The following is a 15000-nucleotide window of genomic DNA, read 5'->3' on the forward strand; positions in this document are numbered from 1 at the left end:
AAACAACCTTTCATTGACAGATAACGGATATATAACTGCATATCTACATACATAGGTACATACCTGAACTGGATACACAGCGAAGTGTTAAGGTATGAAAATGTACCACTTACCTAAAGGAAGAAAAGAAAAGATAAATAAGGTGATGTATGGATATATATCGATTATGATGAATGCAACATTATGTAATCATGTAGGTTCACAATACACATTTTTTTTTCTCTTTGGATAAATAAACACATATATTAATAACTTGAATGCAGATGGATAAATAGATGGGTAGATAGATAAATAGATGGGTAGATGGATGAGTAGATGGATAAATAGATGGGTAAGTGGATAAATAGATGGGTAGATGGATAAATAGATGGGTAGATGGATAAATAGATGGGTAGATGGATAAATAGATGGGTAACTGGATAAATAGATGGGTAACTGGATAAATAGATGGGTAGCTGGATAAATAGATGGGTAGGTGGATAAATGGATGGGTAGATGGATAAATAGATGGGTAGATGGATATTCATCTGGGTAGATGGATATTCATCTGGGTAGATGGATAAATAGATGGGTAGATAGATAAATAGATGGGTAGATGGATGAGTAGATGGAAAAATAGATGGGTAGATGGAAAAATAGATGGGTAAGTGGATAAATAGATGAGTAGATGGATAAATAGATGGGTAGATGGATAAATAGATGGGTAACTGGATAAATAGATGGGTAGCTGGATAAATGGATGGGTAGATGGATAAATGGATGGGTAGATGGATAAATAGATGGGTAGATGGATATTCATCTGGGTAGATGGATAAATAGATGGGTAGATGGATAAATAGATGGGTAGATGGATAAATAGATGGGTAGATGGATAAATAGATGGATATAGACAGAAATAGAAAGGTATTTATATACACACATACACATGCATTTGTGTGTGTGTGCATACATACACATATTATATAATATAAACACACACATCTCTTTTTTTTCTTTCTTTTAATCAAATCAGGACAATGGTCATTTCAGCTTCAGCTCGTTATATTGGCCTGAAGTTGAAATGGTCACTGCACGGATTTCTGAACTAAAAGTGATATGTAACTTTACACTTGAATCCTGTATTGAGTACTACAACTGAGAGGGGTGCACTTTGACTGAACCAATGGAGATAATACACAAAAATATACACACACACACACATACATACACACAGATATATAAATATATACATATATTTGTGTGCGTGTATATACACACATATATATACACACACATATACACACACGCATATACATATATGTACATTTAAATATAGATATCCAGTCAACCTGATCTACACACTGCTTCAGAATATTAACTTATTTTCAATATATATATATATATATATATATATATATATATATATATATATACACACACACACCATATGTACACACACACATACATACATATCAATAACATGATACACATAACTAGTTATTATATATATATATATATATATATATATATATATATGTATATATATATATATATAACTATAGACAGCTTGAAGATCAATAAGAGGTGAAAGAATACTTGTATATTTGCACGCACACGCTCAGTGTACATACATACTTTGTACATACGTGTGCACTGCTGATCTAAGCTGCGGAAAGCAATGCCTACTCAGTAAATAGAGACAAGTTTAGTGAAAAACGTCTTTCATAAAGAATAATAGGCTTCTAGTGTCAATGATAGCAGTTGTTTAGTAAGAGACAAATGTAGGTGGAGGAGAGGGAGAGGGTGAGAGAGGAAAAGAGTGTGTGGGGTGTAGATAATGTGAGGAGGAGGAGGGTGAGCAATTGGTTCCTCCCACTACCTTGCCCCTATCTCACTTGGTTCTGCCCTATCCAACACTTGAGATGGTGGTGGTGGTGGTGAGCTTGCCAAAGATTCAGATTTTTTTCTTTTTTCTCAACTGTTAGCCAGGGCCAATAGACCTGGGTAAAGCAACTGTTTGGCAGATAAGGTTAATAGATTATATAACGAGAACGATGCAGTGTATGACATGGGTACTGGCCTCATTGCAAAGAATGGACGCCGTGTCATACAGAATAATAATAACCATCATCATTATCATCATCATTTAACGTCCAGTTTCCATGTTGACATAGGTCAGATGGTTTGACTGGGGCCCCGATCAGTAAGCCAGAGAGCTGCACCAGGCTCCGATCATCTGTTTCGGGTTGGTTTCTACAGCTAGATGCCCTTCCTAATGCCAACCACTTTACAGAGTGTACTGGAAGTCTTTTACGTGTCACCGGCACAGGTACCCTTTAATGTGTCACCAGCACGAGTGCCATATGTGTGTCGCCGGCACGGATATCTTTCACAAGTGACCAGCATTGGTGCCCAAATAATAATAATAATAATAATAATAACCCTTTCTACTATAGGCACAAGACCTGAAATATTGGGGAAGTGGGTAAGACAAATAAATCAACCTCAGTATGCAACTGGTACTTATTTTATCGATCCCGAAGGGATAAAAAGCAAAGTCGACCTTGGCAAAGTTTGAACTCAGCTCACAAAGACAGACAAAATGTTGCAAAGTGTTTTGTTCAGCATGCTAACCAATGAGCCAGCAAACTGCCTTATATATAGCTTGTGTTATATATATGTGTGTGTGTGTGTGTGTGTGTGTGTGTGTGTGTGTGTGTTCTTTTATTCATTTACTCGTTTCAGTCATTTAACTGCGGCCATGCTGGAGCACCACCTTCAGTCGAACAAATCAACCCCAAGACTCATTCTTTGTAAGCCTAGTACTTATTCGATCAGTATCTTTTGCCGAACCGCTAAGTTACGGGGACGTAAACACACCAACATCGGGTTTTTTCAAGCGACGGTGGGGAAACAAACACAGGCACACAGCTAAATATATATACACATACATATATATACACAACAAGCTTCTTTCAGTTTCCATCTACCAAATCCACTCACAAGGCTTTGGTCGACCCGAGGCTACAGTAGAAGGCACTTGACCAATGTGCTACACAGTAGGACTGAACCCAGAACCATGTCGTTGGGAAGCAAGCTTCTAACCACACAGCCACACCTGCACATATATATATGTGTGTGTGTGTGTGTGTGTATGTGTATATATAGTTGTTTAGAGTTACAATAGCTGTTGTTTAGCCCTGGGTCAGTCTCTACTGATCTGCTACATCCAACAGGCCAAGGGGCTACATAGGGTCTTATTACGAAAGCTTAAGTCTGAAAGAGGAGACAGTGGAAAAGGTTTGAGTCAGGATAATTGATATTCGTGGAAGTGTTACAATGAGACCAAGTAAAGAGAACAATAGGGGGTTTGTTTTCCTTCAAAATTGGAGGGAAATACACAAAAGGAAATACTCACACCGGAATCTTCTGCAACGAACTTCACAAATGAAGTTGTACAATAAACAGAGAGAGACAAAAGACAGAGAAAGTAAAGAGCAACGGTGCTTAACACCACAAATATCTGACATTTAGGGTTTTATCTTAAATACATGACAACGGAGCCTCTATGGAGTCAGTGAACCTGATGGAAATAGCAGTCAAATCTCCCTTAACCCTCTCATTATCATATTTATGTTGAAGTAGTCTTTTATTCTTTTACTTGCTTCAGTCATTTGATTTGTAGCCATGCTGGAGCACAACCTTGAAGGGCTTTCGTCAAGCAAATCGACCCCAGGACTTGATTTTTTTTTAGAGCCTAGTAGTTATTCTATTGGTCTCTTTTGCTGAACTACTAAATAAACAGGGACGTAAAACACACCAACACCAGTTGTCAAGTAGTGATGGGGGGGGGGGGGGAAACACGGGCATTAAGACACACACATAGATGTACATATATATATATATATATATATATATATATATATATATATATATATATATATATATATACACGTCGGTCTTTTTTCAGTTTGTCTTTTGTAACAACCTCTTCTCTTCTGAGGATCGAATGTTGATTACTTTTAAAATTTAACTGAAAAACATGACAATATTTTATTATAAATATGGCCATGGCTGCATAAAATTTTCTGATTACATGCTTCTTAGCCTCAATCATTAACCTTTTAGCATTTAAACTGGCCATATCCAATCAAAATATTCTACCTGTTTTAAGTTCAAACTGGCCAGCTCAGATATCTCACACCTATCTTACAATGTCATTTTGAACATAAACAATCACATCATCGAAATCTCAAGAAAGCAGGATAAATTCAAAACAATGTGAAATGCAACAGGATTTGAAAAGATGGTGATGATGTTTACATGTTTACACTACATGTTTGCATTATATAGGCTACATTGAAAAGTAATGCCAGACAATAAAAAGGGTAAAGACCTCCTTCAGTCATAAATTTCCATGGGATTGCACCTAGAAAGTTCCCCTCCGAGACACAAGTCCGGGCAAGGTTGTTTATGGAAGACTAGCAGTCGCCCATGTATGCCAGCCTCACTTCTCCATGCCACCAGTGTTATCCAAGGGAAAGGCAAAGGGAGGCCGATACAGCTTGGCACCAGTGATGTTGAGCAACATGATATAAAGTGTCTTGTTGAAGAACACAACACACAGACCAGTCCAAGAATCAAACTCACTACCTTGTGATTGTGAGCCCAATGCTCTAACCACTGAGCCATGCACCTTCACAGACAATACAGCATCTATTAAACTCTGAGGTTGGTGTTTAACTGTTATTTTCTGACAGTGAGCAGCTGAGGAAGATAAATTTTATTCTGGCTCAAGATAAAAAAAAAAAACCATGGGATGCTGATGTGTAGAACGAATTTGATCATAGGTCTGCCTGGTCAGGCCTGACCTGGGGTTAAGTAACCACGACAAACAGAAGGCCAACACCTGAAACACTCAACTCTCGTTCATACATTTAAACCAGTTATCCTTACCATGATGGTGGAACCAAAATACCATCATAGAGAGATTTAAAAGCTTCAATGGAATCCATTTAGGTTAATTTAAAATTCCAAGATGTTCAATTAATTTATCTAATAACTGACTTGAATATTTTTGTTTGTTGGTTGGTTGGTTTTTAACTTAAGCCTTTCAGATCTAAAATTGCTGGGAGCATCTTCAGTCACCCTTTCTTTCTCCCTCCCCCCACACACCTCAATAAATCCACTTAGAAATAGCAATTTCTAAATCTCATATCTTTATACACTTAACTTCATTTTATTTCACTGATACCAGGATTTACAGATAGAATGGTTCCACAAAATAACCATTATAAGAGTTGCCAATAGTCATACTCTTGAAAAGAGTTAAAATGTGTAAATTCCTTAAAACCTTTAATTCTCTATGCAAGACAACGGAAATCAAAAACATAATATGTGAACAACACAAGAGAAAAAATATGATTCCAATCACTTCAAGATAACAAGACAATTTAAAACTGTGACCCCAGGGGGGCACTGAATCATTAAACATAACAGAAAATGTGCTTCTGTTATTTTTGGAACAGGGGAACAAAAAGATCTGAGGGTTTGAGCAATGTATCAGGGTTTAAACACGTTTTGCTATGTCAGCTTCTGATACAAGTTTTGTTAATTAAGAAAATTCTAAACTCACTCATGCAACTGAAGGTTTTGTGTGTTAATTAATGCTCTTGCAAAAATTTAATAAAAAAAAAGTAACAACAACAAAATTAATGAAAGCTAAACAAGCAGCTTGTTTTAACGACATCTGTCTCCTGATACTACCTTCACATCAACACATTAAATAGAACCCCAGAGGCCCGATGTGTATATTGGACATAGAGGTTTGACATCAATGAGGGAGCTTCTGAACGGTTGACCAACCTATTAGAAATAGTATACCCTTTCATCTTAAATGAGAACAGATCAAGCATAAGAATATCTAATCCTGATTGACCTGAAACGAAACTAAACAACAACCACTATGTAGGACTGAGGCAATCTGGCAGAGAAGCATCTTTGTGCTAGCTTCAGTTGGGCTGCCAATGTTCAGTCCACTACAAGACAAAGGTCTCAGCATGTTCTTTCCACCAACACAGGCTGTGAATTTGAGCTCAAGATCGTACCGGTTTCATGAGCCTACTCTACCACACTGGCTCAACATGATTTGGCAGAGGGGTGCAGGTTTTCATCTCATACCTAAGAGTAAAGACAACTACATAGACTCCAATGCTCAACCGGTACAGTTTATTGAACCCAAAAGGCTAAGTCAACCTCAGTGGAATGTGAACTCAGAGCGTAAAGGAAAACAAAATACTGCTGAATATTTCACCCAGCATGCTAACAATTCCACCAACATAAAAAAGTGGACATTAAATGATGATGATGATGATGATGATGGGGTGGTTTGAGGGAAGGGATTGAAGCTATGGCCTTCAAAGATCATCTAAAGTCAGTGAGATCACCATGGGTGATGTCCCCCTTGCAATCAACGACTGCTAGAAAAGGATGAACAGAGGGACTTCTCTAGACCCCTTTTTGGTGTGGTCTATGATGTCTGTGTAGCAACAGCACCAACTTAGATGACTGTCCAGAGCTGAAATATTTTGTGGCTCTCAGAGAAAGGCTAGTCTTTGCGATGTAGTTTTTGCCATGTTGAAGATGTGGAACCACTAGGAGAGATTATTAAAAAGCTCTTAAAGGTTGGAGGAGAGATTAACACTGAAACCCCGCAGGATAAAACACCAGTCTTGCACAGTTAAACATTGGTAGATAACTTATTTTACAACCTGTTCCTGAAGACCAGGTGAAATATAATGTGAGCACTTTCTGGGCCTTGAAAGTTGTTTAATGATCAATGCAGAGGTCCAGCTTCATGGCAAATAGTGGAGAAGAGAAAAGACGTGTCTCACCACCTGGATATGATGCCAGTCTACCACAGGCAACATTTTCAAATAATCGATAAAACCGTGTTTGTTCCCAACAGCAAGGTGTATTGAAACTCATAGATTAAATATAATCTGTCCAACTACACAAGGCAATGCATGAGAGTGGGAGCAGAGCTGGTAACCGAATACAAAATCCATTCATTCACAAACTTAGATCAGATATTCAAAGGTTGAATATTGGAGATGAGATGACCGAGGCTCAAGTTCAAGCCTGTTAGAAATACATATGTTATCTAAACCCTACCAGTGCCAACATTAAAAGGAAAAAAAAAGGAAAAACGACATTATAAGAACGAGGAACATGGTGTACACACACGAACATGCTTACAATCACCAATACACGTACTTAGATGCAATCACTAACACATATATTGTATACAAATACAGACACCAAAGACTAGCAATGCAGCTCCAGTAGCCAACATAACAAAATTGCCAACAGAAACAATTCTATTTGGCTTCTAGCAACATGTAAAAGTGCCAAATGTAAAATTTTGTATTTCAGCTTGCTACTTCTGTGCATCACACACTCACACACACACATATATAATTCACCTACTAACATACAAACTACATAATCCCATCCATTCACACATAAACACACTTTAAATACAGTTCTTGATACTCTGATTATAGAGGTGGTGATGGTCGTGATAAGGTATAAAAGAGTATTGTCTTTAAGGAGATGATGTTGGTGATGGCATTGTAGAGGAAGGTGGTTCTGGTAGTCATCGTCATGGTAATGATAACAATGGCAGTGGGGAGAGGTTCAATAAAAACTGAAGGGAAGATTTTAGTAGTTGTCATGGTGGACATTGCAGTTGCAATTTGAGGAGGATTTGGTTGCTATTTCTAGTCAGCTGACCAGCCATGCAGAGGTTTACTTATTCATCAAGTCAAAATTGTCAAATAGTTGTATGGTTTAGTAAACAAAGAACTTGTCCTTACAAGGATACTGATATACAGTGTGTGTGTAGAGAGAGAGAGAGAGGGGGGGGGGAGTCATACACACAGACATATACACACATACACATTGTGGCACTCTGTCGGTTATGACAACGAGGGTTCCAGTTGATCCAATCAACGGAACAGCCTGCTTGTGAAATTAACATGCAAGTGGCTGAGTACTCCACAGACATATGTACCCTTAACGTAGTTCTCAGGGAGATTCAGCATGACACAGAGTGTGACAGGGCTGACCCTTTGAAATACAGGCACAACAGAAAGAAGAAGAGTGAGAGAAAGTTGTGGTGAAAGAGTACAACAGGGGTCGCCACCAACCCCTGCCAGAGCCTTGTAGAGTTTTAGGTGTTTTTAGGTGAGTGGCAAAACAAAGGTTGTGGGTGGGGGACCATATTTCACTTGTTTTATGTTCAAACAGACCCGATCTGACCTCTCACACGTACACCGCAGTGTCATTCTAAAAATAAACAATCACATCTGTTGAAATCTCAAAACTTCAAGATAATGCATGATTAATTGAAAATAATGTGAATAAATAAGCATTACATTCCACAGAGTAATTTGAATGCTAAAGGGTTAAATCAGGAGTAGGGAGGGGGGGGTTCTTCATTTCAGCTCTCCCCCCCCCCCCGCTGGATCTTGATGTGTGCGATGTGTGTGGTGTTTGTTTATATTGAGAGATAGAGAGAAAAAGAAAGAAAGAGTGGCCTGTGGATAGGAAGAAAAGGAGGTGAGAGAAGGAAATGGAAGAACCATGTAAACAAGATATTTGTGTGTGTGTGTGTGTGTGTGTGTGTGTCTGATTATCTGTCTGTCTGTGTGTCTGTCTGTCGAGAGAGTAAGTGTGTGGAAGAAGAGCAGAAAGAGGTTTGAAGTGATTGGCCAAGATTAGTCATAAGTATAAGGTGTGGTTTGCATTCTCTAACAAACTATAAGGATGTTATGAGATAGACTTAGACAATTTACACAAAACTTCAATATCATTCCCACCCACCGCAACCACTCGCTGATAAGTAATTCTTTACTGACTAACAATACTACAACCAATGATAGTACTCGACCACCACCACCACCACTACATCCCCTCTGAAAACTACGAAACAGTATTGTGAAGATATCTTTTCTTTTTATTTTTCCATTGTTTCAGTCACTGGACAGCAGCTCTAGAGAGTCATAGTCGAACAAATTGACCCCCCAGGACTTATATTTAAAGTTTAGTACTTATTAAAAAAAAAAAAAGGTTTCCTTCTTGAGTCATATTGAGTCATAAGGGCCAGTCCCCCCCCCCCCGGTTGCCACAGCGTATAAATTCCCCACCGGGATGGTACACCAGTCTGTTGCAGGGTTTCTCATTTTTGCCAGCTGAGTGGACTGGTGCAACGTGAAATGAAGTGCTTTGCTCAAGGGCACAATGCTTATTATTCATCCCTCAGCGGTGGGTAACAAAGTACCAGTCATGTACTGCGGTCTACCATATAATCAACTGAGCACCTCTCCACAACTTTCAAGCCTTCTATCGATGTCAGAAATAATTAAATAATTATTATTATTATCTCAGATACAACCCCCCAACGCACACACACTTGCTATCAAAAAAAGTAAATAAATAATATCAGACCACAACAGTGTCTGATAATGGAATTATGGGATCAATGCAGAAATCCACTAATTGAGGTGGGGGGGGGGCTGTTTATTTTGTCTTAGATAGCCAGCTGTCACCCTGATACCAGTCGACATTGTCCACTTCTTATAAACTACCTACGCAGTCTCAAGTCTTAGACAAAACCTTAACACAATTTTCTTTCTCAGATTTCAAACACACACACACACTTGATAAGGATTTCATTTTATCTGTTTATACAATTGTGTGTGTGTGTGTGTGTGTGTGTGTGTGTGTGTGTGTGTGTGTGTGTGTGTGTGCAGATGCGTATGTGCATGCACATATGTGCATGTATGTCTGCGTTTATGTTGTGAGGATGTGTATATGTGCATATGCCTCCCTTCCGTTCATGCCACAATGTAAACAAGGAAATAAATGGGGTCAGTGCATTTATTCTTTGATTCTTGTCCTTGTTTTGATTAGACTGTGGCCATGCTGGGGCACTGCCTTCAAGAATTTTAGTCGAATGAATCAACCTCAGTACTTTTTATTTTTTTAAGCCTGATACTTATTCTATCAGTCTCTTTTGCCAAACTGCTAAGTTACGGAGACGTAAACACACCAACACTGGTTGTCAAGCAGTGGTGGGGGAGGGGAACTGACACAGACACACAACAAATATATATAACAGGTTTCATTCAGTTTCCGTCTCCCAAATCCACTCAAGGCTTTGGTCGGCCTGAGGCTATAGTAGAAGACACTTGCCCAAGGTGCCACGTAGTGGGACTGAACTCAGAACCATGTGGTTGGTAAGCAAGCTTCTTACCACACAGCCACTCCTGCACCTATGTGTATTCATTTCCACAAAAGGAATTTGCTTCCTATTTTCTCTCCCTGGTGGTGGGCCAGTTTGGAAGATAGTCATTATTGTTGTTTCCGTTGTAGAAATCCAGTTCCCAGTTGTGAGAAAGAGTGGCAACCGTAACAATATGTAAGAATACAAACACAGTTACTCACCACTTTACAAACAATGGAAGAGGTTCGAAACGTCATCGAGAATGATCTCAGAAAATCAATGACAGTATTGCAACCACTTCACTCTAAGACGCCAGTTGACTGTGGCCTAAATTGTCCCTTTTGAAAATCATTTCCATTCCTACTTCACTGGATCCGGTTGGAAGTCTTCTTAGTTGCTTCAGCTAATTGCCTTAAGAGCTGTCTGTCTATGAGGGTGTTGATGTTGTTGTTGACTAATTCTGCTTCAACAGATCTAATATCCTCCACACCAGTACTTTTCAACCGTATTTTTGGCCATCGGCGAACCCTGCTGTATTCTTTCACCACAACTTTCTCTCACCCTTTCTTCCAGTTTCTGTTGTACCTGTATTTCAAAGGGCCAGCCTTGTCACACTCTGTGTCACGTTGAATCTCCCCGAGAACTATGTTACGGGTACACGTGTCTGTGGAATGCTCAGCCACTTGCACGTTAATTTCACAAGCAGGTTGTTCCGTTGATCAGATCAACTGGAACCCTCGTCGTCGTAACAGACAGAGTACCACGATGTGTATGTGTGTATATGTGTACATTGATGTATCTCACAAGCCAATCAATGTTTAAAAAATCATCTTATATTTTGTAATTAAATATTATCAAGAATTGTATTTTAAAAAATTGCTTAATATATTTGGTGCATTGTAGAAATATAAGCAGGTAAATCTTAACAACAAAATCTTATATGGAAGGGTCATATGGAACCCATTGCTCTATGCAGTTATACAACCTGCTAAAAATAGCTACCAAACCTTTCTCAAATTACAGTTTTCCCCTCCTTAAGAGATGTGTAACTAGGACAGTGTACCCCTAGATACATTCGTAGCCACGGGTGTGTGGTAAGGAGTTTGCTTGCCAACCACATGGTTTGGTTCCCGGTTCAATCCCACTGCACGGCACCTTGGTCAAGTGTCTCCTACTATAGCTTCATGGCCAACCAAAAACCTTGTAAATGTATTTGAGTAACAGAAACTGAAAGAAGCCTGCAGCATGAATGTGTGTGTGTGTGTGTGTGTGTGTGTGTGTGTGTGTGTGTGTGTATGAGCTTATGTCATCTTGTGATATTATGTGATAGTTGTAAAATGATTGTCACTGTCATAGAAGCGGTGTCATTCATCTGCGGATGATTAAAGCTTCAATGTCCTTGATCACAGGTCTGCTCCATTAGTATTGACCTGGGGTTAAATAACAACTTGAGACTCATTTGCTCAGATTTGCTTGCGTTTGAGTGTGAGAATTCAAGCATGCACATTATTGTAGTTTCTATAAACTGTATATGTGAGAGAGGAGGAGGGTGGGAAAGGACAGGGGTAAGAGTGTGAGAGAGAGAGAGTGATAATGACTGATATAGACAGGGAGGGATGATATGAGAGAGAGAGAGAGAGAGAGAGTGAGTGAGTGTGTATGTGTGTGTGTGTGTGTATGTGTGTCAGAGAAATACTGAGTACAGAGTTGTGTTTGTGTATGCGGGAGATAGAATGTGTGCCCTTACGGGTGTGTGTGTGTGTGTTTATAAGAGTGTATATATATATATACATACGTCTGTATATGTGTGTACATGAGAGTGCGTATATAAGAGAGACAGTATGTATGAAAGGGAGACAGTATGCGTGCGACATATATAGTGTGAGAAAGAGTGAGTCAGAAAGTTTATGAGTGAGAGTGCACGAGCGTGTGAGTGTAGGTGGTGTGTGTGTGTGTGTGTGTGTGTGTATGTGAGTTTGTGTGTGTGTGTGTGTGTGGTACATTCCCAGTGCATTCCCACAGGCCAGCTGTGCATGAATGGCGCCTATACACACACACACGCTAATAAAGAAAAATGGTACCACATTAGTCGATCCCACAAATAAAGTGTGTATATTTATATATATATATATATGTATGTATATATATATATATATATATATATATATATATATATATATACCGTTGACTGAACACTATTCAATTTTTTTTCTCCGTGTTTTTCTCCTTGTCTCCGTATTCTTTCTGTTGAAGAGCGTAGCTCGAAACGTCAAAGACTTTCCGTATTCCCGAGCGTCATACTAATATATACTTTTGTTATTTACACCACCTGTCCTCGTCTGTTGTTATTTTTTGTATATTCTCCCATATATATATATATATATATATATATTGAACACTCAGTATTTCATCTATTCAATAAGACATATTCCATATATTCAATAAGACATTCAATACTTTATTTCATTGTACCATCCATTTTGATTTTATATTATATATTGTATATTATATTATATATTCCATATTCTATATCCCACATTGGTTCTGCAGGAATATAAATAAAACATAAAAAACAGTGTTGGAACTCTTTAAAACAAAATAATATATTCCTCTATACACAATCATACAAAACCCCTTTTTTGTATTTATTTTTACTCGCATATATATATATACATATATACATATATATATATATATATATATATATATATATATATATATATATATATATATAAACACACACGTTTATACATATGTGTAGGTAAGTAAATACGTGTGTGTGTGTGTGTGTGTGTGTGTGTGTGTGTCTATCTGCGTATGCGTGTAAATATCTCGGCAACGTATTTTGGTAGCACCAACAACAACCACCACCTCCAGAACTAGTAAGGATCAAAGTACAAAGAAACGCTTGTGTCGTCCAATGCATCTCTCTTCCTTTACAAGCCATTCACAAGAATAGGAGTGGGAGTCACATGCTTGCTTGTGTGTGTGTGTGTGTGTGTGTGTGTGTGTGTGTGTGTGTGTGTGTGTGAGAGAGTACATGAACTCAACATAGCATTTGTTAAGCATCTGGCCAGTTTCGATTCAGTTTGATCAAAGAGGTTCCAACCATGTTTCCTCTTAATTTCGTTTTTGGTGGAGGAGGGGCAGAGGTTGATTTCAGTCAATTTATATAAGAAAAAGTACTATTTTATTTGCTATGCCTTCCACCCTTTTTCCCCCACCTTTTTCAGACGACAGTAAGATAGGGGTTGAGGGAGATTTAGCTCCTATTTCTAGCATCCAAATAAAAGGCTTCTTCTCTATCGGCTCAGTAGTCTAACACAGGGTTGACACAAGTGTGATATGACCTCTACCCAATCAAAACCGCCACCTTGATACTACTAAATTTTAAACTCTAACACAATCTCTCTCTCTAAATAATACGTTTAAATTTTTCGTTTATTTATATATTTTGTAGATAACATTCACAAATGCCCTCCCCAAACATCCAGTCATTTATGTGTGTGAATGTCTGTGTGTGTGTGTGTTAGTGTTTCATTCACACCGAGCGACAGAGTCGGACATTTTACGAAAATGGGAGTCACAGAAAACAAGAGTTGAAGAGTGTTTCCCAGTGTTTAAGAGTGATAACTTTGCCTGAAATTACTATAGTTAGCTTACATTGATGTGAGAGGGTGCTGTTTAGTGTCCAGAAAAGGAAGAAGTGCGAGTTTCTGTATATGAATGAGAGTGTGTGTGTGTGTGTGTGTGTGTGTGTGTGAGAGAGAGAGAGGGGAGAGAGGTGAATGTGTGTTTGTGTGACGGAGCGAAGATGAATGTGTGTCTGTTTGTGTGAGAGGCAGACGAAGGTGAGTGCTTGTGTGGAGGAGATGTGAGTGTGCGTATGTGTTTGCGTGTGGAAGAGCTTTGAGTGTTTGGTGAACTTAATATATGTCAATGTGTACATATTGTAGGGTGTGGGACTGTATGAATGCGCATCATGTGGTGGTGGTGGTGGTGGTGGGGGGGGTTTATTTGTGTCGATGATGGATGTGTGGTTGGGATGTGTCAAAATGGCAACATATATCAGAGTGTGTGTGTGTGTGGATCTGTAAATATCAGAGGGAAGTAAATGTTTGTGTGTTTGTTTGGTCTGTAGACGCGTGTGAGCATATAAAATGTATATGGGCCGGGAGAATACTAGCGTGTGTGTTTGTATGTGAACATACGCTTTCGTGTATGAGTGTATGTGTACTTGTGACCATCATACATATAAATGTACGGTAATTTTTCAGATTAACACCCGCACGATCTTCACTAGGGTTTTAGGGTTAGGGTTTCGGTTAAGATTTTAGGGTTAGGGAATTCCGTCCCTAACCGTAACCGCAACCCTAGAACCCTAACCCTGACCCTAAAACCCTAACCCTAACACCCTAGTGAAGATCGTGCGGGTGTACAGTGACGGAAGTTTACTTCACAATTCTGTGGTTTCAATCTTACCGTGCAACACGTTGGGCAAGTGTCTTTTTGTCATAGAATTGAGTGGATCAAAGATCTGAGAGCGAAACTGGGCAAACAGAAGCTGGGTGGAAACCTGTTCACAGAGAACTGCTCTTAGTCTTGGATGTTTAAAACCAACACCTGAGTAAAAAAAAAAAAAACATTCAGGTGACACCTCATCTGGTGAGAACTTCCTTCTATTGATCTCCTCTGAAAAAAAAAGTGTCTTGAGTCAACCCTGGAAAGCAGTT

At 38.8% G+C, this 15000-nt stretch overlaps 1 protein-coding gene across 3 annotated transcripts in view; it reads right to left on the reverse strand.

Annotated features, from left to right (window-relative positions):
- Positions 1-15000, reverse strand: part of LOC106875058 (serine/threonine-protein kinase tricornered) — a 147011-nt gene that overhangs the window by 66777 nt on the left and 65234 nt on the right. Inside the window, exon 1 of one of the 3 annotated variants that reach the window (XM_089363491.1) lies at positions 64-113. The exons of the other annotated variants lie outside the window; for them this stretch is intronic. The gene's annotated coding sequence lies outside the window, so the exon portion shown is untranslated. Of the gene's footprint in view, positions 1-63; positions 114-15000 lie in introns of those variants that run through there. 3 annotated transcript variants of the gene reach the window in all.

The sequence above is a fragment of the Octopus bimaculoides genome, chromosome 15 (genome assembly GCF_046866305.1).
Source record: "Octopus bimaculoides isolate indiv1 chromosome 15, ASM4686630v1, whole genome shotgun sequence".
Classification (NCBI taxonomy): Eukaryota; Metazoa; Mollusca; class Cephalopoda; order Octopoda; family Octopodidae; genus Octopus; species Octopus bimaculoides.